Source organism: Phalangium opilio, unplaced genomic scaffold (genome assembly GCF_054372755.1).
Source record: "Phalangium opilio isolate 3A_F unplaced genomic scaffold, DU_Popi_V2 ptg000329l_1, whole genome shotgun sequence".
Classification (NCBI taxonomy): Eukaryota; Metazoa; Arthropoda; class Arachnida; order Opiliones; family Phalangiidae; genus Phalangium; species Phalangium opilio.
The window spans coordinates 12,543,112-12,570,103 of NW_028324226.1; the positions used below are offsets into that span (position 1 = coordinate 12,543,112).

Below are 26,992 nucleotides of genomic sequence, written 5' to 3' on the forward strand. Positions count from 1 at the left end.
CTTGTGGGTGCTTGTAGGTACTTGTGGGTGCTAGTAGGTACTTGTGGGTACTTGTAGGTACTTGTGGGTACTTGTAGGTACTTGTGGGTACTTGTAGGTACTTGTGGGTACTTGTGGGTACTTGTAGGTACTTGTGGGTGCTTGTAGGTACTTGTGGTTACTTGTAGGTCCTTGTGGTTACTTGTAGGTACTTGTGGGTGCTTGTAGGTACTTGTGGGTGCTTGTAGGTACTTGTGGGTGCTTGTAGGTACTTGTGGGTGCTTGTAGGTGCTTGTAGGTGCTTGTAGGTACTTGTAGGTGCTTGTGGGTGCTTGTAGGTACTTGTGGGGGCTTGTAGGTACTTGTGGGTACTTGTAGGTACTTGTGGGTACTTGTAGGTACTTGTGGGTACTTGTGGGTACTTGTGGGTACTTGTAGGTACTTGTGGGTACTTGTAGGTACTTGTGGGTACTTGTAGGTACTTATGGGTACTTGTAGGTACTTGTGGGTGTTTGTAGGTACTTGTGGGTGCTTGTAGGTACTTGTAGGTACTTGTGGGTACTTGTATATACTTTTGGTTACTTGTGGGTACTTGTAGGTACTTGTGGGTGCTTGCGGGTACTTTAAGGTACTTGCGGTTACTTGTAGGTACTTGCGGGTACTTGTGGGTGCTTGTAGGTACTTGTGGGTTCTTGTGGGTGCTTGTAGGTACTTGTGGTTACTTGTAGTTTCTTGTGGTTACTTGTAGTTTCTTGTGGTTACTTGTAGGTTCTTGTGGTTACTTGTAGGTACTTGTGGGTGCTAGTAGGTACTTGTGGGAGCTAGTAGGTACTTGTGGGTGCTAGTAGGTACTTGTGGGTGCTAGCAGGTACTTGTGGGTGCTAGTAGGTACTTGTGGGTGCTTGTAGGTACTTGTAGGTACTTGTGGGTACTTGTAGGTACTTGTGGGTGCTTGTAGGTAGTTGTGGTTACTTGTATGTACTTTTGGTTACTTGTATGTACTTTTGGTACTTGTAGGTACTTGTGGGTACTTGTAGGTACTTGTGGGTGCTAGAAGGTACTTGTGGGTGCTAGAAGGTACTTGTGGGTGCTAGAAGGTACTTGTGGGTGCTAGTAGGTACTTGTGGGTGCTAGTAGGTACTTGTGGGTGCTAGAAGGTACTTGAGGGTGCTTGTAGGTACTTGTGGGTGCTTGTAGGTACTTGTGGGTGCTTGTAGGTACTTGTGGGTGCTTGTAGGTACTTGTAGGGGCTTATAGGTACTTGTGGGTGCTTGTAGGTACTTGTGGGTGCTTGTAGGTACTTGTGGGTGCTTGTAGGTACTTGTGGGTGCTTGTAGGTAGTTGTGGGTTCTTGTAGGTAGTTGTGGGTGCTTGTGGGTACTTGTAGGTACTTGTGGTTACTTGTAGGTACTTGTGGTTGCTTGTAGGTACTTGTGGGTGCTTGTAGGTACTTGTGGGTGCTTGTAGGTACTTGTGGGTACTTGTGGTTACTTGTAGGAACTTTTAGGTGCTTGTAGGTACTTGTAGGTACTTTGCCTCCTCCATAGGATTAACATTACACTAAGTTTTGGAAGCTCGTAACTCTGGTTATATTCTAGGAGAGCGGTAGCTCTCTTAGATAAGACTTCATACTGCTCTTAATGTATAAGGAGGGTTTTTGTTTGTATGTAGTCTTTTTGTATTGTATTAATTGTTTCGAAAAACTACAATTCGGGCCCTCAATATGTGGTTAAAATTTCAAAAAGATCCACCCATTAGTTTATTTTATAAAAAATAAAGTTGTTAAGGGTGGTTTTCATTTGCATAAAATTAGTCAGTGTTTTTGGTGAAAAAGTTAAATTTTCTCATAGAAATAACATGGAGTTTTTTTCAAATTTTGTGGCCTCCCTTTTGAAATGAAATATTCGTTTTTTACATTTGGGAACGGTTTTATATCAAAATATAAACCTTTTTCTAGGAACATTTTTAAGCTTTTTGAGAAAAATTAAGTTTAAGTGCTAAATTTCATGTCTTTTAATCATGCTTTGACTTACGTTGTTGCAGCCTATATGTACTGTTGGACTAACGTCGTTTTACCGGGGATAAAGCCGAGAAGAAAGCCACTCTTGCACTTACGCTGTTTTACCAAGGACCATTATCTGATTATATTCTCTTTCGTTGCAAAAACTGAATGATTTTTCGTAACTAAACTATATTAACGATTACAGGTAATTAAGCTAGATTAACGATTACAGGTAATTAAGCTAGATTAACGATTACAGGTAATTAAGCTAGATTGACGATTACAGGTAATTAAGCTAGATTGACGATTACAGGTAATTAAGCTAGATTAACGATTACAGGTAATTAAGCTAGATTGACGATTACAGGTAATTAAGCTAGATTAACGATTACAGGTAATTAAGCTAGATTGACGATTACAGGTAATTAAGCTAGATTAACGATTACAGGTAATTAAGCTAGATTGACGATTACAGGTAATTAAGCTACATTAACGATTACAGCTAATTAAGCTAGATTAGCGATTACAGCTCAAGCAGTGAGGATTGAAGTTATGTAATAGATGCTTGGTCAGTTCAAAAGCTTTAACTAATGAAAGTACAACGCGCTAAAACGTTTTCTCTCCTAAGGTTTCTAAACAATTTTAATTAATATTAAGACTGAAGTAACAGATATTAATCAAAACGCGTCTTGGATTTAACCAAGACCTAAAAAGTATCGATAAGAACAAGGTTAATCACTTGACTGAATGAGCAGATATTGAAACTTTTTTTTAATAAAACTTACATGTTTAAGAAAGTAATGTTCCATCACCCTATTCCATTGAATAAACTTACTTTACTGGTAGTAAATTTTTTCCCTCTCAATAATTTGAAAAATTTACTTATCTCGGGTTTTCGAGCACAATTCCATTCCCCGAAAACATTTTATAACTACATTTATTATCACTTTTAAGAGTTTTCGTGTGGAAAATACCTACACGAGTACACGTAACAATGACAAAACCATTTAGGGTAGTCTGCTTTAGCCTCTGCTGCGCCAGATACGAAGAAGGAGGATGTATAGTTGTATACCCCCCTTGATAGAAGTACGCCTTGTCGCCTTGTGCTATTCTCATGCCTGGCCTCGTCACCAAGGCAATAGCCCACTCAATTACGCGTTAAGCTGCTCGAGAATTCTGTGTGAATTACTTTTTAAGGTATTCGTCAGCAAATAGTAATTGTTTTTGTGAGCATTCCTCGCCTTGAAAACTTTTCTACCAAATGCTACCAGAAGTCTCTGGGGATACTAGAAATACTACATTTACTATAGGAAGATTCGCAGCGACAAGTTTAAAAACCCATATTCCTTTAAAAACCGTTAATACATTATCCTTGTTCCTGAAGATATACAGACTAAGTAGCAGAGTCGAGCCATAGCGTCGTAGATCACGCGACTCGGTGAACGCAGGCTATTTTGCAAAATAACCAATTCAGAATTTTCAGGCTACGACCGCGCTTAAGTTAATAATTACAACAAAGAAAATCAAAAAATTACGAATATCATGCACGCCCCTACTGCTTGCGCACCATAGAAACGCCATGGCATAGAACCGTGTAAATAGAATGTTTCTTAGTGATTGTTCCAGTAAATAAAGCCTTAATTATTATTATTATTACCATTGTCTGTCGTACAACTGCTATAGACCCTTTCTACGTAAAAAAAAGAGATGTCAATCCTCAGTATCGGGACATACAGGGGGTTGACCCCGCGCCGTCTCTGCTCCATTTATGTTCTTTCCATCGAGCGAGATGGAAGGCAAAGTTTTACCCCCGTGTCTTTCCCTCTAAGATATGTCGAAGAAGATATGTCTATTACACAATTCAGTTTAACCAAGAGTAAAAATCATAACGTCCCTATTGAATGTGCTGTCATTGTTGAAATTTGCACTAAAATTAACAAAAGGTTTCACTATGGAGCGTACAGGGCATGAACGGGAGGATATGTTAGCAACTTATAAACGACACAATGTCATACACGTACTCTCTTAAAAGTGATAATAAATGTAGTTATAAAATGTTTTCGGGGAATGGAATTGTGCTCGAAAACCCGAGATAAGTAAATTTTTCAAATTATTGAGAGGGAAAAAATTTACTACCAGTAAAGTAAGTTTATTCAATGGAATAGGGTGATGGAACATTACTTTCTTAAACATGTAAGTTTTATTAAAAAAAAGTTTCAATATCTGCTCATTCAGTCAAGTGATTAACCTTGTTCTTATCGATACTTTTTAGGTCTTGGTTAAATCCAAGACGCGTTTTGATTAATTTAATCTGGCATTGGTCGAGTAGCGCATGCTGCATGTTATTATTTTGGGGGTAATGTAATTTTATAATAGTAGTATAATTTAGTAGTAGTAGTAACCATTTAATTGACTAGTAGTCTAATTTAATATTAAGTAAATACTTTGTTTTTGTGTATTGTCGAAGTAATACTTCATAGTATTAATAGTAGTTTAATAATTATGTTTCATAATAAACATGACTCTTGGTATGGCAAAAAACCTGTCCTTATTATAACCTATTTTAATCCATTTATAAGTTTAATAGTAGTTGTAGTAGATAATGTCAACGCTAGGCGTAGTAGTCCGCCGGTAGTAGCAAAATAGCGTTACAAGTTTCAAAGTTTCAAAGTTTATTTGGCATAGTTTAGTACAAAAGCTCATGAGGAGGGACCAAGTCTTCAAGCGACTTATTTCCCTCCTTAAATTTCTTAAGATTAACGTCAATTGGACAACAAAATTAGATAAAGAACATTAAAAGAGAATAACCATAAAAAAATAATATAAATTAAAATTTAAATAAAGTTTTGCAAATACATGGATATAGTTTAATATCTTTTGTAAAGCATGACTTTTTTACTTCGTTTAATATAAAATATGAACGAGTTATTGTTTTTCTTTGAATAAAACAATCAAAATCAGGAATAAATAAATATATAAATAAAAAAATAAATAAACAAGTTGATCAAAGATGGCTACACACTGCCATTAAGTATATGAATTTTAAGTTTTTTGATTGAATATCGTTACATTTGCTTGAATTAAAGCAAAAAGTATAAAAATAATGGTTTCAGTGTGGAAAAACTTTGGGTTTTTACGTTACATTAGAGATCCCACAACACCGCTCCCGGATGGGCTCGAACCACCAACCTTTCGGTTAACAGCCGAACGCGCTAACCATTGCGCCACGGAAGCCCAAATATTAAATGTTCGTCAGTTATTGTGGAAAAACTATGACATTTTTCGTTACATCTGAGACCTCACAACACCGCTTTCGGGTGGGCTCGAACCACCAACCTTTCGGTTAACAGCCGAACGCGCTAACCATTGCGCCACGGAAGCCCAAATATTAAATGGTCGTCAGGTATTGTGGAAAAACCTCGACTTTTTACTTCACATCTGAGACATCACAACACCGCTCATGGGCACGCTCGAACCACCAACCTTTTGAATAACAGTTGAGCGCGCTAACCATTGCGCCACGGAAGCACAGAAATAAAATGTTCGTCAGGTATTGTGGAAAAACTCTGACTTTTTACGTCACATCTGAGACCTCACAACACCGCTCCCGGATGGGCACGAACCACCAACCTTTCGGTTCATAGCCGAACGCGCTAACCAATGCGGCACGGAAACCCAAAAATTAAATGGTTGTCAGGTATTGTGGAAAAACTTTGGTTTTTACGTTACATTTGAGATCCCACAACACCGGTCCCGGGTGGGCTCGAACCACCACTTTCAATGAGTGTTTTATAGGGAATTAAGCTGAATTCGGTCAAAAATTTCTCCAGAAAAAAATGCATTCAAAAAAGTACCGAAAAAATCGCATGTTTTTTTTCTTCAAGATACAAAATCCGTGACAACGATTTCTTATTGAAAAATTTAATTTTAACAGTTTTCAAAGTTTCAAAGTTTCAAAGTTTCAAAGTTTATTTGGCATAGTTTAGTACAAAAGCTCATGAGGAGGGACCAAGTCTTCAAGCGACTTATTGCCCTCCTTAAATTTCTTAAGATTAACGTCAATTGGACAACAAAATTAGATAAAGAACATTAAAAGAGAATAACCGTAAAAAAAATAATATAAATTAAAATTTAAATAAAGTTTTGCAAATACATGGATATAGTTTAATATCTTTTGTAAAGCATGACTTTTTTACTTCGTTTAATATAAAATATGAACGAGTTATTGTTTTTCTTTGAATAAAACAATCAAAATCAGGAATAAATAAATATATAAATAAAAAAATAAATAAACAAGTAGATCAAAGATGGCTACACACTGCCATTAAGTATATGAATTTTAAGTTTTTTGATTGAATATCGTTACATTTGCTTGAATTAAAGCAAAAAGTATAAAAATAATGGTTTCAGTGTGGAAAAACTTTGGGTTTTTACGTTACATTAGAGATCCCACAACACCGCTCCCGGATGGGCTCGAACCACCAACCTTTCGGTTAACAGCCGAACGCGCTAACCATTGCGCCACGGAAGCCCAAATATTAAATGTTCGTCAGTTATTGTGGAAAAACTATGACATTTTACGTTACATCTGAGACCTCACAACACCGCTTTCGGGTGGGCTCGAACCACCAACCTTTCGGTTAACAGCCGAACGCGCTAACCATTGCGCCACGGAAGCCCAAATATTAAATGGTCGTCAGGTATTGTGGAAAAACCTCGACTTTTTACTTCACATCTGAGACATCACAACACCGCTCATGGGCACGCTCGAACCACCAACCTTTTGAATAACAGTTGAGCGCGCTAACCATTGCGCCACGGAAGCACAGAAATAAAATGTTCGTCAGGTATTGTGGAAAAACTCTGACTTTTTACGTCACATCTGAGACCTCACAACACCGCTCCCGGATGGGCACGAACCACCAACCTTTGGGTTCATAGCCGAACGCGCTAACCAATGCGGCACGGAAACCCAAAAATTAAATGGTTGTCAGGTATTGTGGAAAAACTTTGGTTTTTACGTTACATTTGAGATCCCACAACACCGGTCCCGGGTGGGCTCGAACCACCACTTTCAATGAGTGTTTTATAGGGAATTAAGCTGAATTCGGTCAAAAATTTCTCCAGAAAAAAATGCATTCAAAAAAGTACCGAAAAAATCGCATGTTTTTTTTCTTCAAGATACAAAATCCGTGACAACGATTTCTTATTGAAAAATTTAATTTTAACAGTTTTCAAAGTTTCAAAGTTTCAAAGTTTATTTGGCATAGTTTAGTACAAAAGCTCATGAGGAGGGACCAAGTCTTCAAGCGACTTATTGCCCTCCTTAAATTTCTTAAGATTAACGTCAATTGGACAACAAAATTAGATAAAGAACATTAAAAGAGAATAACCGTAAAAAAAATAATATAAATTAAAATTTAAATAAAGTTTTGCAAATACATGGATATAGTTTAATATCTTTTGTAAAGCATGACTTTTTTACTTCGTTTAATATAAAATATGAACGAGTTATTGTTTTTCTTTAAATAAAACAATCAAAATCAGGAATAAATAAATATATAAATAAAAAAATAAATAAACAAGTAGATCAAAGATGGCTACACACTGCCATTAAGTATATGAATTTTAAGTTTTTTGATTGAATATCGTTACATTTGCTTGAATTAAAGCAAAAAGTATAAAAATAATGGTTTCAGTGTGGAAAAACTTTGGGTTTTTACGTTACATTAGAGATCCCACAACACCGCTCCCGGATGGGCTCGAACCACCAACCTTTCGGTTAACAGCCGAACGCGCTAACCATTGCGCCACGGAAGCCCAAATATTAAATGTTCGTCAGTTATTGTGGAAAAACTATGACATTTTACGTTACATCTGAGACCTCACAACACCGCTTTCGGGTGGGCTCGAACCACCAACCTTTCGGTTAACAGCCGAACGCGCTAACCATTGCGCCACGGAAGCCCAAATATTAAATGGTCGTCAGGTATTGTGGAAAAACCTCGACTTTTTACTTCACATCTGAGACATCACAACACCGCTCATGGGCACGCTCGAACCACCAACCTTTTGAATAACAGTTGAGCGCGCTAACCATTGCGCCACGGAAGCACAGAAATAAAATGTTCGTCAGGTATTGTGGAAAAACTCTGACTTTTTACGTCACATCTGAGACCTCACAACACCGCTCCCGGATGGGCACGAACCACCAACCTTTCGGTTCATAGCCGAACGCGCTAACCAATGCGGCACGGAAACCCAAAAATTAAATGGTTGTCAGGTATTGTGGAAAAACTTTGGTTTTTACGTTACATTTGAGATCCCACAACACCGGTCCCGGGTGGGCTCGAACCACCACTTTCAATGAGTGTTTTATAGGGAATTAAGCTGAATTCGGTCAAAAATTTCTCCAGAAAAAAATGCATTCAAAAAAGTACCGAAAAAATCGCATGTTTTTTTTCTTCAAGATACAAAATCCGTGACAACGATTTCTTATTGAAAAATTTAATTTTAACAGTTTTCAAAGTTTCAAAGTTTCAAAGTTTATTTGGCATAGTTTAGTACAAAAGCTCATGAGGAGGGACCAAGTCTTCAAGCGACTTATTGCCCTCCTTAAATTTCTTAAGATTAACGTCAATTGGACAACAAAATTAGATAAAGAACATTAAAAGAGAATAACCGTAAAAAAAATAATATAAATTAAAATTTAAATAAAGTTTTGCAAATACATGGATATAGTTTAATATCTTTTGTAAAGCATGACTTTTTTACTTCGTTTAATATAAAATATGAACGAGTTATTGTTTTTCTTTAAATAAAACAATCAAAATCAGGAATAAATAAATATATAAATAAAAAAATAAATAAACAAGTAGATCAAAGATGGCTACACACTGCCATTAAGTATATGAATTTTAAGTTTTTTGATTGAATATCGTTACATTTGCTTGAATTAAAGCAAAAAGTATAAAAATAATGGTTTCAGTGTGGAAAAACTTTGGGTTTTTACGTTACATTAGAGATCCCACAACACCGCTCCCGGATGGGCTCGAACCACCAACCTTTCGGTTAACAGCCGAACGCGCTAACCATTGCGCCACGGAAGCCCAAATATTAAATGTTCGTCAGTTATTGTGGAAAAACTATGACATTTTACGTTACATCTGAGACCTCACAACACCGCTTTCGGGTGGGCTCGAACCACCAACCTTTCGGTTAACAGCCGAACGCGCTAACCATTGCGCCACGGAAGCCCAAATATTAAATGGTCGTCAGGTATTGTGGAAAAACCTCGACTTTTTACTTCACATCTGAGACATCACAACACCGCTCATGGGCACGCTCGAACCACCAACCTTTTGAATAACAGTTGAGCGCGCTAACCATTGCGCCACGGAAGCACAGAAATAAAATGTTCGTCAGGTATTGTGGAAAAACTCTGACTTTTTACGTCACATCTGAGACCTCACAACACCGCTCCCGGATGGGCACGAACCACCAACCTTTCGGTTCATAGCCGAACGCGCTAACCAATGCGGCACGGAAACCCAAAAATTAAATGGTTGTCAGGTATTGTGGAAAAACTTTGGTTTTTACGTTACATTTGAGATCCCACAACACCGGTCCCGGGTGGGCTCGAACCACCACTTTCAATGAGTGTTTTATAGGGAATTAAGCTGAATTCGGTCAAAAATTTCTCCAGAAAAAAATGCATTCAAAAAAGTACCGAAAAAATCGCATGTTTTTTTTCTTCAAGATACAAAATCCGTGACAACGATTTCTTATTGAAAAATTTAATTTTAACAGTTTTCAAAGTTTCAAAGTTTCAAAGTTTATTTGGCATAGTTTAGTACAAAAGCTCATGAGGAGGGACCAAGTCTTCAAGCGACTTATTGCCCTCCTTAAATTTCTTAAGATTAACGTCAATTGGACAACAAAATTAGATAAAGAACATTAAAAGAGAATAACCGTAAAAAAAATAATATAAATTAAAATTTAAATAAAGTTTTGCAAATACATGGATATAGTTTAATATCTTTTGTAAAGCATGACTTTTTTACTTCGTTTAATATAAAATATGAACGAGTTATTGTTTTTCTTTAAATAAAACAATCAAAATCAGGAATAAATAAATATATAAATAAAAAAATAAATAAACAAGTAGATCAAAGATGGCTACACACTGCCATTAAGTATATGAATTTTAAGTTTTTTGATTGAATATCGTTACATTTGCTTGAATTAAAGCAAAAAGTATAAAAATAATGGTTTCAGTGAACATATTTGAAAATAGTGAAGAAAAACTCAAAGTATGTTTCTTTGGCCGTGAAACGTCGATTTTGAAAATGTTATTAAAAATCGAGGTACATTTTTATTTATTGTTCAATCGAGATAAAATCATTTTTAATGAGTGTTTTATAGGGAATTAAGCTGAATTCGGTCAAAAATTTCTCCAGAAAAAAATGCATTCAAAAAAGTACCGAAAAAATCGCATGTTTTTCTTCTTCAAGATACAAAATCCGTGACAACGATTTCTTATTGAAAATTGAATTTTAACAGTTTTTTGAATGAATATCGTTACATTGCTTGAATTAAAGCAAAAAGTATAAAAATAATGGTTTCAATGAATATATTTGAAAATAGTGAAGAAATACTCAAAATATGCTTCTTTGGCCGTGAAACGTCGATTTTGAAAATGTTATTAAAAATCGAGGTACATTTTTATTTATTGTTCAATCGAGATAAAATCACTTTTAATGAGTGTTTTATAGGGAATTAAGCTGAATTCGGTCAAAAATTTCTCCAGAAAAAAATGCATTCAAAAAAGTACCGAAAAAATCGCATGTTTTTCTTCTTCAAGATACAAAATCCGTGACAACGATTTCTTATTGAAAAATTTAATTTTAACAGTTTTTTGATTGAATATCGTTACATTTGCTTGAATTAAAGCAAAAAGTATAAAAATAATGGTTTCAGTGAACATATTTGAAAATAGTGAAGAAATACTCAAAGTATGCTTCTTTGGCCGTGAAACGTCGATTTTGAAAATGTTATTAAAAATCGAGGTAAAATTTTAATTATTGTTCAATCGAGATGAAATCACTTTCAATGAGTGTTTTATAGGGAATTAAGCTGAATTCGGTCAAAAATTTCTCCAGAAAAAAATGCATTCAAAAAAGTACCGAAAAAATCGCATGTTTTTCTTCTTCAAGATACAAAATCCGTGACAACGATTTCTTATTGAAAAATTGAATTTTAACAGTTTTCAAAGTTTCAAAGTTTCAAAGTTTCAAAGTTTATTTGGCATAGTTTAGTACAAAAGCTCATGAGGAGGGACCAAGTCTTCAAGCGACTTATTGCCCTCCTTAAATTTCTTAAGATTAACGTCAATTGGACAACAAAATTAGATAAAGAACATTAAAAGAGAATAACCGTAAAAAAAAATAATATAAATTAAAATTTAAATAAAGTTTTGCAAATACATGGATATAGTTTAATATCTTTTGTAAAGCATGACTTTTTTACTTCGTTTAATATAAAATATGAACGAGTTATTGTTTTTCTTTAAATAAAACAATCAAAATCAGGAATAAATAAATATATAAATAAAAAAATAAATAAACAAGTAGATCAAAGATGGCTACACACTGCCATTAAGTATATGAATTTTAAGTTTTTTGATTGAATATCGTTACATTTGCTTGAATTAAAGCAAAAAGTATAAAAATAATGGTTTCAGTGTGGAAAAACTTTAGGTTTTTACGTTACATTAGAGATCCCACAACACCGCTCCCGGGTGGGCTCGAACCACCAACCTTTCGGTTAACAGCCGAACGCGCTAACCATTGCGCAACGGAAGCCCAAATATTAAATGGTCGTCAGGTATTGTGGAAAAATTTGGGCTATTTACGTTACATTTGAGATCCCAAAACACCGCTCCCGGGTGGGCTCGAACCACCAACCTATTGGTTAACAGCCGAACGCGCTAACCATTGAGCCACGAAAGCCCGAAAATTAAATGTTCGTCAGGACTTGTGGAAAAACTCTGACATTTTACGTTACATCTGAGACGTCACAACACTTCTCCCGGATGGGCTCGAACCACCAACCTATTGGTTAAGGGCCGAACGCGCTAACCATTGAGCCACGGAAGCTGAGAAAATAAATGGTTATCACGTATTATGGAAAAAGTTTGACTTTTCACGCTACATCTGAGACCTCACAACACCGCTCCCGGATGGGCTCGAACCACCAACCTTTCGGTTAACAGCCGAACGCGCTAACCATTCGCCACGGACGCCCAAAAATTAAATGGTCGTCAGGTATTGTGGAAAAACTTTGGCTATTTACGTTACATTTGAGATCCCAAAACACCGCTCCCGGGTGGGCTCGAACCACCAACCTTTCGATTAACAGCTGGACCTGCTAACCATTGCGCAACGGAAGCCCAAATATAAAATGGTCGTCAGGTATTGAGGTAAAACTTTGGCTTTTTACTTCACATCTGAGACCTCACAACACCGCTCCCGGATGGGCTCGAACCACCAACCTTTCGGTTAAAAGCCGAACGCGCTAACCATTCGCCACGGACGCCCAAAAATTAAATGGTCGTCAGGTATTGTGGAAAAACTTTGGTTTTTTACGTTACATTAGAGATCCCACAACACCGCTCCCGGGTGGGCTCGAACCACCAACCTTTCGGTTAACAGCCGAACGCGCTAACCATAGCGCAACGGAAGCCCAAATATTAAATGGTCGTCAGGTATTGAGGTAAAACTTTGACTTTTTACTTCACATCTGAGACCTCACAACACCGCTCCCGGATGTGCTCGAACCACCAACCTTTCGGTTAACAGCCGAACGCGCTAACCATTGCGCCACGGAAGCCCAAATATTAAATGTTCGTCAGTTATTGTGGAAAAACTATGACATGTTACGTTACATCTGAGACCTCACAACACCGCTTTCGGGTGGGCTCGAACCACTAACCTTTCGGTTAACAGCCGAACGCGCTAACCATTGCGCCACGGAAGCCCAAATATTAAATGGTCGTCAGGTATTGTGGAAAAACCTCGACTTTTTACGTCACATCTGAGACATCACAACACCGCTCCCGGGTACGCTCGAACCACCAACCTTTTGAATAACAGTTGAGCGCGCTAACCATTGCGCCACGGAAGCACAGAAATTAAATGTTCGTCAGGTATTGTGGAAAAGCTCTGACTTTTTACGTCACATCTGAGACCTCACAACACCGCTCCCGGATGGGCACGAACCACCAACCTTTCGGTTCATAGCCGAACGCGCTAACCAATGCGCAACGGAAGCCGAAATATTAAATGGTCGTCAGGTATTGAGGTAAAACTTTGACTTTTTACTTCACATCTGAGACCTCACAACACCGCTCCCGGATGGGCTCGAACCACCAACCTTTCGGTTAACAGCCGAACGCGCTAACCATTGCGCCACGGACGCCAAAAATTAAATTTTCGTCAGGTATTGTGGAAAAACTTTGGCTATTTACGTTACATTTGAGATCCCAAAACACCGCTCCCGGGTGGGCTCGAACCACCAACCTATTGGTTAACAGCCGAACGCGCTAACAATTGAGCCACGGAAGCTCAGAAAATAAATGGTTATCACGTATTATGGAAAAAGTTTGACTTTTCACGCTACATCTGAGACCTCACAACACCGCTCCCGGATGGGCTCGTACCACCAACCGTTCGATTAACAGCCGAACGCGCTAACCATTGAGCCACGGAAGCCCGAAAATTAAATGTTCGTCAGGTATTGTGGAAAAACTCTGACATTTTACGTTACATCTGAGACGTCGCAACACTTCTCCCGGATGGGCTCGAACCACCAACCTATAGGTTAACAGCCGAACGCGCTAATCATTGAGCCACGGAAGCTCAGGAAATAAATGGTTATCACGTATTATGGAAAAAGTTTGACTTTTCACGCTACATCTGAGACCTCACAACACCGCTCCCGGATGGGCTCGAACCACCAACCTTTCGGTTAACAGCCGAACGCGCTAACCATTCGCCACGGACGCCCAAAAATTAAATGGTCGTCAGGTATTGTGGAAAAACTTTGGCTATTTACGTTACATTTGAGATCCCAAAACACCGCTCCCGGGTGGGCTCGAACCACCAACCTTTCGATTAACAGCTGGACGCGCAAATTATTGCGCCACGGAAGCCCAAAAATGAAATGTTCGTCAGGTATTGTGGAAAAACTCTGACATTTTACGTAACATCTGAGACGTCACAACACCGCTCCCGGATGGGCTCGAACCATCAACCTCTCGGTTAACAGCCGAACGCGCTAACCATTGCGCAACGGAAGCCCAAATATTAAATGGTCGTCAGGTATTGTGGAAAAATTTCGGCTATTTACGTTACATTTGAGATCCCAAAACACCGCTCCCGGGTGGGCTCGAACCACCAACCTATTGGTTAACAGCCGAACGCGCTAACAATTGAGCCACGGAAGCTCAGAAAATAAATGGTTATCACGTATTATGGAAAAAGTTTGACTTTTCACGCTACATCTAAGACCTCACAACACCGCTCCCGGATGGGCTCGAACCACCAACCGTTCGATTAACAGCCGAACGCGCTAACCATTGAGCCACGAAAGCCCGAAAATTAAATGTTCGTCAGGGATTGTGGAAAAACTCTGACATTTTACGTTACATCTGAGACGTCACAACACTTCTCCCGGATGGGCTCGAACCACCAACCTATTCTATGAGAGCAGTAGCTCTCTTAGATAAGACTTCATACTGCTCTTAATGTATAAGGAGGGTTTTTTGTTTGGATGTAGTTTTTTTGGTATTGTATTAACTGTTTTGAAAAAATTCCACAGAACTACAATTTGGGCCCTCAATATATGGTTAAAATTTCAAAGAGATCCATTACTTAGTTTATTTTATAAAAAATAAAGTTGCTAAGGGTGGTTTTCATTTCCATAAAATTAATCACAGATTTTGACGAAAAACTGGAAATTTTCCATAGAAATAACAAGGGAAATTTTCCAAAGTTACAAATTTTGTCCATACCCTTACAAAAATAACTATAAGTTGGATAGACTTGAAAATGGTCTTAAATGAAAGCCCCATATCCATAGTTGGCGCCAATTTTTTTTCATCAAGAAAAATTAAGTTTAAATATTGTTTTTTGTAGTTTTAATTACATGCTCCGACTTACGTGGTTTACCCTGAAACTATGGAACCTGCGACTTTTTAGCATGAGTTATGTAGTGTATGAAGCCACTCTTGGAGTTTGGTCGTTTTACCGCGGTTATAGTCAAATTCTTAGAACAAATAGCTAGCTTAATGGACATTTTAACTTTTCCCTGCTTAGATTAAAGCTAATTAAACTGGATTACCAATAAAAGATTATTAAACTTGATTACCTTTTAAAGATGATTAAACTAGATTATCTATTAAAGATAATTATAGGTTATTAAACTGGATAACCAATTAATTACAAAGTAAGGGTAATTAATCTAGATTACTAAGTAAGGGTAATTAATCTAGATTACCAAGTAAGGGTAAATAATCTAGATTACCAAGTAAGGGTAAATGATCTAGATTACTAAGTAAGGGTAATTAATCAAGATTACCAATTAAAGGTAATTAAACTAGATTTCTGACGAATGGTAATTTAGCCGAAATACTGACGACTGGTAATTAAGCTAGATTACCAACGACTGGTAATTAAGCTAGATTACCAACGACTGGTAAATAAGCTAGATTACCAACGACTGGTAAATGAGCTAGATTACCAACGACTGGTAAATAAGCTAGATTATCGACGACTGGTAATTATGCTAGATTACCGACGACTGGTAATTAAGCTAGATTAGAGACGACTGGTAATTATGCTAGATTACCGACGACTGGTAATTATGCTAGATTACCGACGACTGGTAATTAAGCTAGATTACCGACGACTGGTAAATAAGCTAGATTACCAACGACTGGTAAATAAGCTAGATTATCGACGACTGGTAATTATGCTAGATTACCAACGACTGGTAATTAAGCTAGATTAGAGACGACTGGTAATTATGCTAGATTACCGACGACTGGTAATTATGCTAGATTACCGACGACTGGTAATTAAGCTAGATTACCGACGACTGGTAATTAAGCTAGATTAGAGACGACTGGAAATTATGCTAAATTACCGACGACTGGTAATTATGCTAAATTACCGACGACTGGTAATTATGCTAAATTACCGACGACTGGTAATTATGTTAAATTACCAACGACAGGTAATTAAGCTAGATTACCGACGACTGGTAATTAAGCTAGATTACCGACGACTGGTAATTAAGCTAGATTACCGACGACTGGTAATTAAGCTAGATTACTGATGACTGGTAATTAAGGTAGATTACCGACGACTGGTAATTAAGCTAGATTACCGGCGACTGGTAATTAAGCTAGATTATCGACGACTGGTAATTAAGCTAGATTATCGACGACTGGTAATTAAGCTAGATTACCGGCGACTGGTAATTAAGCCAGATTACCGGCGACTGGTAATTAAGCTGGATTATCCACGACTGGTAATTAAGCTGGATTATCGACGACTGGTAATTAAGCTAGATTACCGACGACTGGTAATTAAGCTAGATTACCGACGACTGGTAATTAAGCCGGATTACCGACGACTGGTAACTAAGCTAGATTACCGCCGACTGGTAACTAAGCTAGATTACCGCCGACTGGTAACTAAGCTAGATTACCGCCGACTGGTAACTAAGCTAGATTATCGACGACTGGTAATTATGCTAAATTACCGACGACTGGTAATTATGCTAAATTACCGACGACTGGTAATTATGTTAAATTACCGACGACTGGTAATTAACCTAGATTACCGACGACTGGTAATTAAGCTAGATTACCGACGACTGGTAATTAAGCTAGATTACCGATGACTGGTAATTAAGCTAGATTATCGACGACTGGTAATTAAGCTAGATTACCGACGACTGGTAATTAAGCTAGATTACCGGCGACTGGTAATTAAGATAGATTACCGGCGACTGGTAATTAAGCTAGATTATCGACGACTGGTAATTAAGCTAGATTATCGACGACTGGTAATTAAGCTAGATTACCGGCGACTGGTAATTAAGCCAGATTACCGGCGACTGGTAATTAAGCTAGATTATCGACGACTGGTAATTAAGCTGGATTATCGACGACTGGTAATTAGCTAGATTATCGACGACTGGTAATTAAGCTGGATTATCGACGACTGGTAATTAAGCTAGATTACCGACGACTGTTAATTAAGCTAGATAACCGACGACTGTTAATTAAGCTAGATTACCGACGACTGGTAATTAAGCCGGATTACCGACGACTGGTAACTAAGCTAGATTAACGCCGACTGGTAACTAAGCTAGATTACCGCCGACTGGTAACTAAGCTAGATTATCGACGACTAGTAATTATGCTAGATTACCGACGACTGGTAATTAAGCTAGATTAGAGACGACTGGTAATTAAGCTAGATTAGAGACGACTGGTAATTATGCTAAATTACTGACGACTGGTAATTATGCTAAATTATCGACGACTGGTAATTATGCTAAATTATCGACGACTGGTAATTATGCTAGATTATCGACGACTGGTAATTAAGCTAGATTATCGACGACTGGTAATTAAGCTAGATTACCGACGACTGGTAATTAAGCTAGATTACCGACGACTGGTAATTAAGCTAGATTACCGACGACGGGTAATTAAGCTAGATTAACGACGACTGGTAATTAAGCTAGATTACCGACGACTGGTAATTAAGCTAGATTACCGACGACTGGTAATTAAGCTAGATTATCGACGACTGGTAATTAAGCTAGATTATCGACGACTGGTAAATAAGCTAGATTATCGACGACTGGTAATTAAGCTAGATTATCGACGACTGGTAATTAAGCTAGATTATCGACGACTGATAAATAAGCTAGATTATCGACGACTGGTAATTAAGCTGGATTATCGACGACTGGTAATTAAGCTAGATTACCGACGACTGTTAATTAAGCTAGATTACCGACGACTGTTAATTAAGCTAGATTACCGACGACTGGTAATTAAGCCGGATTACCGACGACTGGTAACTAAGCTAGATTACCGCCGACTGGTAACTAAGCTAGATTACCGCCGACTGGTAACTAAGCTAGATTATCGACGACTGGTAATTATGCTAGATTACCGACGACTGGTAATTAAGCTAGATTAGAGACGACTGGTAATTAAGCTAGATTAGAGACGACTGGTAGTTAAGCTAGATTAGAGACGACTGGTAATTATGCTAAATTACTGACGACTGGTAATTATGCTAAATTATCGACGACTGGTAATTATGCTTAATTATCGACGACTGGTAATTATGCTAGATTATCGACGACTGGTAATTAAGCTAGATTATCGACGACTGGTAATTAAGCTAGATTACCGACGACTGGTAATTAAGCTAGATTACCGACGACGGGTAATTAAGCTAGATTAACGACGACTGGTAATTAAGCTAGATTAACGACGACTGGTAATTAAGCTAGATTACCGACGACTGGTAATTAAGCTAGATTACCGACGACTGGTAATTAAGCTAGATTACCGACGACGGGTAATTAAGCTAGATTAACGACGACTGGTAATTAAGCTAGATTACCGACGACTGGTAATTAAGCTAGATTACCGACGACTGGTAATTAAGCTAGATTATCGACGACTGGTAATTAAGCTAGATTATCGACGACTGGTAATTAAGCTAGATTATCGACGACTGGTAATTAAGCTAGATTATCGACGACTGGTAATTAAGCTAGATTATCGACGACTGGTAATTAAGCTAGATTATCGACGACTGGTAAATAAGCTAGATTACCGCTAAATGGTAATTAAGCTAGATTATCGACGACTGGTAAATAAGCTAGATTACCGCCCAATGGTAATTAAGCTAGATTATCGACGACTGGTCAATAAGCTAGATTACCGCCAAATGGTAATTAAGCTAGATTACCGACGGCTGATAATTAAGCCGAATTAACGACGGCTGGTAATTAAGCTTTTTCTCTCCTGTGTTTTCTAAACAATTTTAATTAATATGAAGACTGAAGTAACAGATATTAATAAAAACTGTCCTTGTAGACAAAGACCAGAAAGTGTGAAAGATAAGTTTAAAAAATTAACTGCCTGAAGATCCAGATATTCAAATTTTCACTTTTGAAGACATGATTATAAAACATCAATTATTTTAAAAAATTCTTATCTTACTTTTTTTCACCAAAATTTCATTTTCCCAAAATGTTTTTCAACAATATTTACCCATGTATTTTGTCTTGATACTAGGTTTTACTTTCGACTAACATTTGCAATTAGGATATTCAAATACTTGGATATCTGAAAAGATTTCTCTTGAAGAGTTTAAATTTTTATAATTTAAAATTGGAAATATTGCGAAGCGGAAAATAACTAGGCCTTTTCATTGTGATTTAGTTATTTGTGTCGAAATGATCTGTAGATTGATCGTGATCTTTGAGAGCTATACAGCACGTTAATATTTAATGCTTCGAAAACATTACAATTGAAGAATACGTTTTGTTAAGTTTTAATACGGTTTTATTTTATCAGCTCTCAACGATTTTCTGTCCATTTAATACTCTTTATAGGGCCGAATTCTCTACCTAATTGTAAATTTTTGATAGAAAATAAATGTAACGCGTACTATTTTTAAAATGATGCGCATGTTTCTTGTTAAAATATTGTTCTGAAGTAATTTTGGTGAAACAAAGTAAGATAAGAATTTTTTAAAATAATTGATGTTTTATAATCATGTCTTCAAAAGTGAAAACTTGAATATCTGGATCTTCAGGCAGTTAATTTTCTAAACTTATCTTTCACACTTTCTGGTCTTTGTCTACAAGGACAGTTTTTATTAATTGGTTAAGGGCCGAACGCGCTAACCATTGAGCCACGGAAGCTGAGAAAATAAATGGTTATCACGTATTATGGAAAAAGTTTGACTTTTCACGCTACATCTGAGACCTCACAACACCGCTCCCGGATGGGCTCGAACCACCAACCTTTCGGTTAACAGCCGAACGCGCTAACCATTCGCCACGGACGCCCAAAAATTAAATGGTCGTCAGGTATTGTGGAAAAACTTTGGCTATTTACGTTACATTTGAGATCCCAAAACACCGCTCCCGGGTGGGCTCGAACCACCAACCTTTCGATTAACAGCTGGACGCGCTAACCATTGCGCAACGGAAGCCCAAATATAAAATGGTCGTCAGGTATTGAGGTAAAACTTTGGCTTTTTACTTCACATCTGAGACCTCACAACACCGCTCCCGGATGGGCTCGAACCACCAACCTTTCGGTTAAAAGCCGAACGCGCTAACCATTCGCCACGGACGCCCAAAAATTAAATGGTCGTCAGGTATTGTGGAAAAACTTTGGTTTTTTACGTTACATTAGAGATCCCACAACACCGCTCCCGGGTGGGCTCGAACCACCAACCTTTCGGTTAACAGCCGAACGCGCTAACCATAGCGCAACGGAAGCCCAAATATTAAATGGTCGTCAGGTATTGAGGTAAAACTTTGACTTTTTACTTCACATCTGAGACCTCACAACACCGCTCCCGGATGTGCTCGAACCACCAACCTTTCGGTTAACAGCCGAACGCGCTAACCATTGCGCCACGGAAGCCCAAATATTAAATGTTCGTCAGTTATTGTGGAAAAACTATGACATGTTACGTTACATCTGAGACCTCACAACACCGCTTTCGGGTGGGCTCGAACCACTAACCTTTCGGTTAACAGCCGAACGCGCTAACCATTGCGCCACGGAAGCCCAAATATTAAATGGTCGTCAGGTATTGTGGAAAAACCTCGACTTTTTACGTCACATCTGAGACATCACAACACCGCTCCCGGGTACGCTCGAACCACCAACCTTTTGAATAACAGTTGAGCGCGCTAACCATTGCGCCACGGAAGCACAGAAATTAAATGTTCGTCAGGTATTGTGGAAAAGCTCTGACTTTTTACGTCACATCTGAGACCTCACAACACCGCTCCCGGATGGGCACGAACCACCAACCTTTCGGTTCATAGCCGAACGCGCTAACCATTGCGCCACGGACGCCAAAAATTAAATTTTCGTCAGGTATTGTGGAAAAACTTTGGCTATTTACGTTACATTTGAGATCCCAAAACACCGCTCCCGGGTGGGCTCGAACCACCAACCTATTGGTTAACAGCCGAACGCGCTAACAATTGAGCCACGGAAGCTCAGAAAATAAATGGTTATCACGTATTATGGAAAAAGTTTGACTTTTCACGCTACATCTGAGACCTCACAACACCGCTCCCGGATGGGCTCGAACCACCAACCGTTCGATTAACAGCCGAACGCGCTAACCATTGAGCCACGGAAGCCCGAATATTAAATGTTCGTCAGGCATTGTGGAAAAACTCTGACATTTTACGTTACATCTGAGACGTCGCAACACTTCTCCCGGATGGGCTCGAACCACCAACCTATAGGTTAACAGCCGAACGCGCTAATCATTGAGCCACGGAAGCTCAGGAAATAAATGGTTATCACGTATTATGGAAAAAGTTTGACTTTTCACGCTACATCTGAGACCTCACAACACCGCTCCCGGATGGGCTCGAACCACCAACCTTTCGGTTAACAGCCGAACGCGCTAACCATTCGCCACGGACGCCCAAAAATTAAATGGTCGTCAGGTATTGTGGAAAAACTTTGGCTATTTACGTTACATTTGAGATCCCAAAACACCGCTCCCGGGTGGGCTCGAACCACCAACCTTTCGATTAACAGCTGGACGCGCAAATTATTGCGCCACGGAAGCCCAAAAATGAAATGTTCGTCAGGTATTGTGGAAAAACTCTGACATTTTACGTAACATCTGAGACGTCACAACACCGCTCCCGGATGGGCTCGAACCATCAACCTCTCGGTTAACAGCCGAACGCGCTAACCATTGCGCCACGGACGCCCAAAAATTAAATGGTCGTAAGGTATTGTGGAAAAACTTTGGGTTTTTACGTTACATTAGAGATCCCACAACACCGCTCCCGGATGTGCTCGAACTACCAACCTTTCGGTTAACAGCCGAACGCGCTAACCATTGCGCCACGGACGCCCAAAAATTAAATGGTCGTCAGGTATTGTGGAAAAACTTTGGCTATTTACGTTACATTTGAGATCCCAAAACACCGCTCCCGGGTGGGCTCGAACCACCAACCTATTGGTTAACAGCCGAACGCGCTAACAATTGAGCCACGGAAGCTCAGAAAATAAATGGTTATCACGTATTATGGAAAAAGGTTGACTTTTCACGCTACATCTGAGACCTCACAACACCGCTCCCGGATGGGCTCGAACCACCAACCTTTCGATTAAAAGCCGAACGCGCTAACCATTGAGCCAAGGAAGCCCAGAAATTAAATGTTCGTCAGGTATTGTGGAAAAACTCTGACATTTTACGTTACATCTGAGACGTCACAACACCTCTCCCGGATGGGCTCGAACCACCAACCTATTGGTTAACAGCCGAACGCGCTAACCATTGCGCCACTGAAGCCCAAAAATTAAATTTTCGTCAGGTATTGAGGTAAAACTTTGACTTTTTACCTCACATCTGAGACCTCACAACACCGCTCCCGGATGGGCTCGAACCACCAACCTTTCGGTTAACAGCCGAACGCGCTAACCATTCGCCACGGACGCCCAAAAATTAAATGGTCGTCAGGTATTGTGGAAAAACTTTGGCTATTTACGTTACATTTGAGATCCAAAAACACCGCTCCCGGGTGGGCTCGAACCACCAATCTTTCGGTTAACAGCTGAACGCGCTGACCATTGCGCCACTGAAGCCCAAGAATTAAATTTTCGTCAGGTATTGAGGTAAAACTTTGACTTTTTACTTCTCATCTGAGACCTCACAACACCGATCCCGGATGGGCTCGAACCACCAACCTTTCGATTAACAGCTGAACGCGCTAACCATTGCGCAACGGAAGCCAAAATATTAAAAGGGCGTCAGTTATTGTGGAAAATCCTTGACTTTTTACGTCACATCTGCGACCTCACAACACCGCTCCCGGGTGGGCTCGAACCATCAACCTATTGGTTAACAGCCGAACGCGCTAACCATTGCGCCACGGAAGCCCAAATATTAAATGGTCGTCAGGTATTGTGGAAAAACCTCGACTTTTTACGTCACATCTGAGACATCACAACACCGCTCCCGGGTACGCTCGAACCACCAACCTTTTGAATAACAGTTGAGCGCGCTAACCATTGCGCCACGGAAGCACAGAAATTAAATGTTCGTCAGGTATTGTGGAAAAGCTCTGACTTTTTACGTCACATCTGAGACCTCACAACACCGCTCCCGGATGGGCACGAACCACCAACCTTTCGGTTCATAGCCGAACGCGCTAACCAATGCGCAACGGAAGCCGAAATATTAAATGGTCGTCAGGTATTGAGGTAAAACTTTGACTTTTTACTTCACATCTGAGACCTCACAACACCGCTCCCGGATGGGCTCGAACCACCAACCTTTCGGTTAACAGCCGAACGCGCTAACCATTGCGCCACGGACGCCAAAAATTAAATTTTCGTCAGGTATTGTGGAAAAACTTTGGCTATTTACGTTACATTTGAGATCCCAAAACACCGCTCCCGGGTGGGCTCGAACCACCAACCTATTGGTTAACAGCCGAACGCGCTAACAATTGAGCCACGGAAGCTCAGAAAATAAATGGTTATCACGTATTATGGAAAAAGTTTGACTTTTCACGCTACATCTGAGACCTCACAACACCGCTCCCGGATGGGCTCGAACCACCAACCGTTCGATTAACAGCCGAACGCGCTAACCATTGAGCCACGGAAGCCCGAATATTAAATGTTCGTCAGGTATTGTGGAAAAACTCTGACATTTTACGTTACATCTGAGACGTCGCAACACTTCTCCCGGATGGGCTCGAACCACCAACCTATAGGTTAACAGCCGAACGCGCTAATCATTGAGCCACGGAAGCTCAGGAAATAAATGGTTATCACGTATTATGGAAAAAGTTTGACTTTTCACGCTACATCTGAGACCTCACAACACCGCTCCCGGATGGGCTCGAACCACCAACCTTTCGGTTAACAGCCGAACGCGCTAACCATTCGCCACGGACGCCCAAAAATTAAATGGTCGTCAGGTATTGTGGAAAAACTTTGGCTATTTACGTTACATTTGAGATCCCAAAACACCGCTCCCGGGTGGGCTCGAACCACCAACCTTTCGATTAACAGCTGGACGCGCAAATTATTGCGCCACGGAAGCCCAAAAATGAAATGTTCGTCAGGTATTGTGGAAAAACTCTGACATTTTACGTAACATCTGAGACGTCACAACACCGCTCCCGGATGGGCTCGAACCATCAACCTCTCGGTTAACAGCCGAACGCGCTAACCATTGCGGCACGGACGCCCAAAAATTAAATGGTCGTAAGGTATTGTGGAAAAACTTTGGGTTTTTACGTTACATTAGAGATCCCACAACACCGCTCCCGGATGTGCTCGAACCACCAACCTTTCGGTTAACAGCCGAACGCGCTAACCATTGCGCCACGGACGCCCAAAAATTAAATGGTCGTCAGGTATTGTGGAAAAACTTTGGCTATTTACGTTACATTTGAGATCCCAAAACACCGCTCCCGGGTGGGCTCGAACCACCAACCTATTGGTTAACAGCCGAACGCGCTAACAATTGAGCCACGGAAGCTCAGAAAATAAATGGTTATCACGTATTATGGAAAAAGGTTGACTTTTCACGCTACATCTGAGACCTCACAACACCGCTCCCGGATGGGCTCGAACCACCAACCTTTCGATTAAAAGCCGAACGCGCTAACCATTGAGCCAAGGAAGCCCAGAAATTAAATGTTCGTCAGGTATTGTGGAAAAACTCTGACATTTTACGTTACATCTGAGACGTCACAACACCTCTCCCGGATGGGCTCGAACCACCAACCTATTGGTTAACAGCCGAACGCGCTAACCATTGCGCCACTGAAGCCCAAAAATTAAATTTTCGTCAGGTATTGAGGTAAAACTTTGACTTTTTACCTCACATCTGAGACCTCACAACACCGCTCCCGGATGGGCTCGAACCACCAACCTTTCGGTTAACAGCCGAACGCGCTAACCATTCGCCACGGACGCCCAAAAATTAAATGGTCGTCAGGTATTGTGGAAAAACTTTGGCTATTTACGTTACATTTGAGATCCAAAAACACCGCTCCCGGGTGGGCTCGAACCACCAATCTTTCGGTTAACAGCTGAACGCGCTGACCATTGCGCCACTGAAGCCCAAGAATTAAATTTTCGTCAGGTATTGAGGTAAAACTTTGACTTTTTACTTCTCATCTGAGACCTCACAACACCGATCCCGGATGGGCTCGAACCACCAACCTTTCGATTAACAGCTGAACGCGCTAACCATTGCGCAACGGAAGCCAAAATATTAAAAGGGCGTCAGTTATTGTGGAAAATCCTTGACTTTTTACGTCACATCTGCGACCTCACAACACCGCTCCCGGGTGGGCTCGAACCATCAACCTATTGGTTAACAGCCGAACGCGCTAACCATTGCGCAACGGAAGCCCAAAAATTAAATGCTCGTCAAGTATTGTGGAAAAACTCTGAAATTTTACGTTACACCTGAGACGTCACAACACCGCTCCCGGGAGGGCTCGAACCACCAACCTATTGGTTAACAGCCGAACGCTCTAACCATTGAGCCACGGAAGCTCAGAAAATAAATGGTTATCACGTATTACGGAAAAAGTTTGACTTTTCACGCTACATCTGAGACCTCACAACACCGCTAACGGGAGGGCTCGAACCACCAACCTATTGGTTAACAGCCGAACGCGCTAACCAGTGAGCCACAGAAGCTCAGAAATTAAATGGTTGTTAGGTATTGTGGATAAGTTATGACTTTTTACGTTACATCTGAGACCCTACAACACTTCTCCCAGGTGGGCTCGAACCACCAACCTTTCGGTCAACAGCCGAACGCGCTAACCATTGCGCCAAGTAAGCCCAAAAATTAAATGGTAGTCAGGTATTGTGGAAAAACTTTGGCTTTCTACGTTACATTCGAGATCCCACAACACGGCTCCCGGGTGGGCTCGAACCACCAACCTTTCGATTAATAGCTGGACGCGCTAATTATTGCGCCACGGAAGCCCAAAAATTAAATGTTCGTCAGGTATTGTGGAAAAACTCTGACATTTTACGTAACATTTGAGACGTCACAACACCGCTCCCGGATGGGCTCGAACCACCAACCTTTCGGTTAACAGCCGAACGCGCTAACCATTGCGCCACGGACGCCCAAAAATTAAATGGTCGTCAGGTATTGTGGAAGAACTTTGGCTTTCTACGTTACATTAGAGATCCCACAACAACGCTCCCGGGTGGGCTCGAACCACCAACCTTTCGGTTAACAGCCGAACGCGCTAACCATTGCGCAACGGAAGCCCAAATATTAAAAGGTCGTCAGTTATTGTGGAAAATCCTTGACTTTTTACGTCACATCTGCGACCTCACAACACCGCTCCCGGGTGGGCTCGAACCATCAACCTATTGGTTAACAGCCGAACGCGCTAACCATTGCGCAACGGAAGCCCAAATATTAAATGGTCGTCAGGTATTGTGGAAAATCCTTGACTTTTTACGTCACATCTGCGACCTCGCACCACCGCTCCCGGATGGGCTCGAACCATCAACCTATTGGTTAACAGCCGAACGCGCTAACCATTGCGCAACGGAAGCCCAAATATTAAATGGTCGTCAGGTATTGTGGAAAATCCTTGACTTTTTACGTCACATCTGAGACCTCACAACACCGCTCCCGG

At 40.1% G+C, this 26,992-nt stretch overlaps 3 non-coding genes across 3 annotated transcripts; all 3 read right to left on the reverse strand.

Annotated features, from left to right (window-relative positions):
• Positions 1-13,239: 13,239 nt before the first annotated feature.
• Positions 13,240-13,312, reverse strand: TRNAH-AUG (transfer RNA histidin (anticodon AUG)). Its single transcript has one exon. It is a non-coding gene; the product is annotated as a tRNA-His (tRNA).
• Positions 13,313-21,109: 7,797 nt separating this feature from the next.
• TRNAH-AUG (transfer RNA histidin (anticodon AUG)) lies at positions 21,110-21,182 on the reverse strand. Its single transcript has one exon. It is a non-coding gene; the product is annotated as a tRNA-His (tRNA).
• A 2,276-nt stretch (positions 21,183-23,458) lies between these two features.
• Positions 23,459-23,531, reverse strand: TRNAH-AUG (transfer RNA histidin (anticodon AUG)). Its single transcript has one exon. It is a non-coding gene; the product is annotated as a tRNA-His (tRNA).
• Between the last annotated feature and the right edge of the window lie 3,461 nt (positions 23,532-26,992).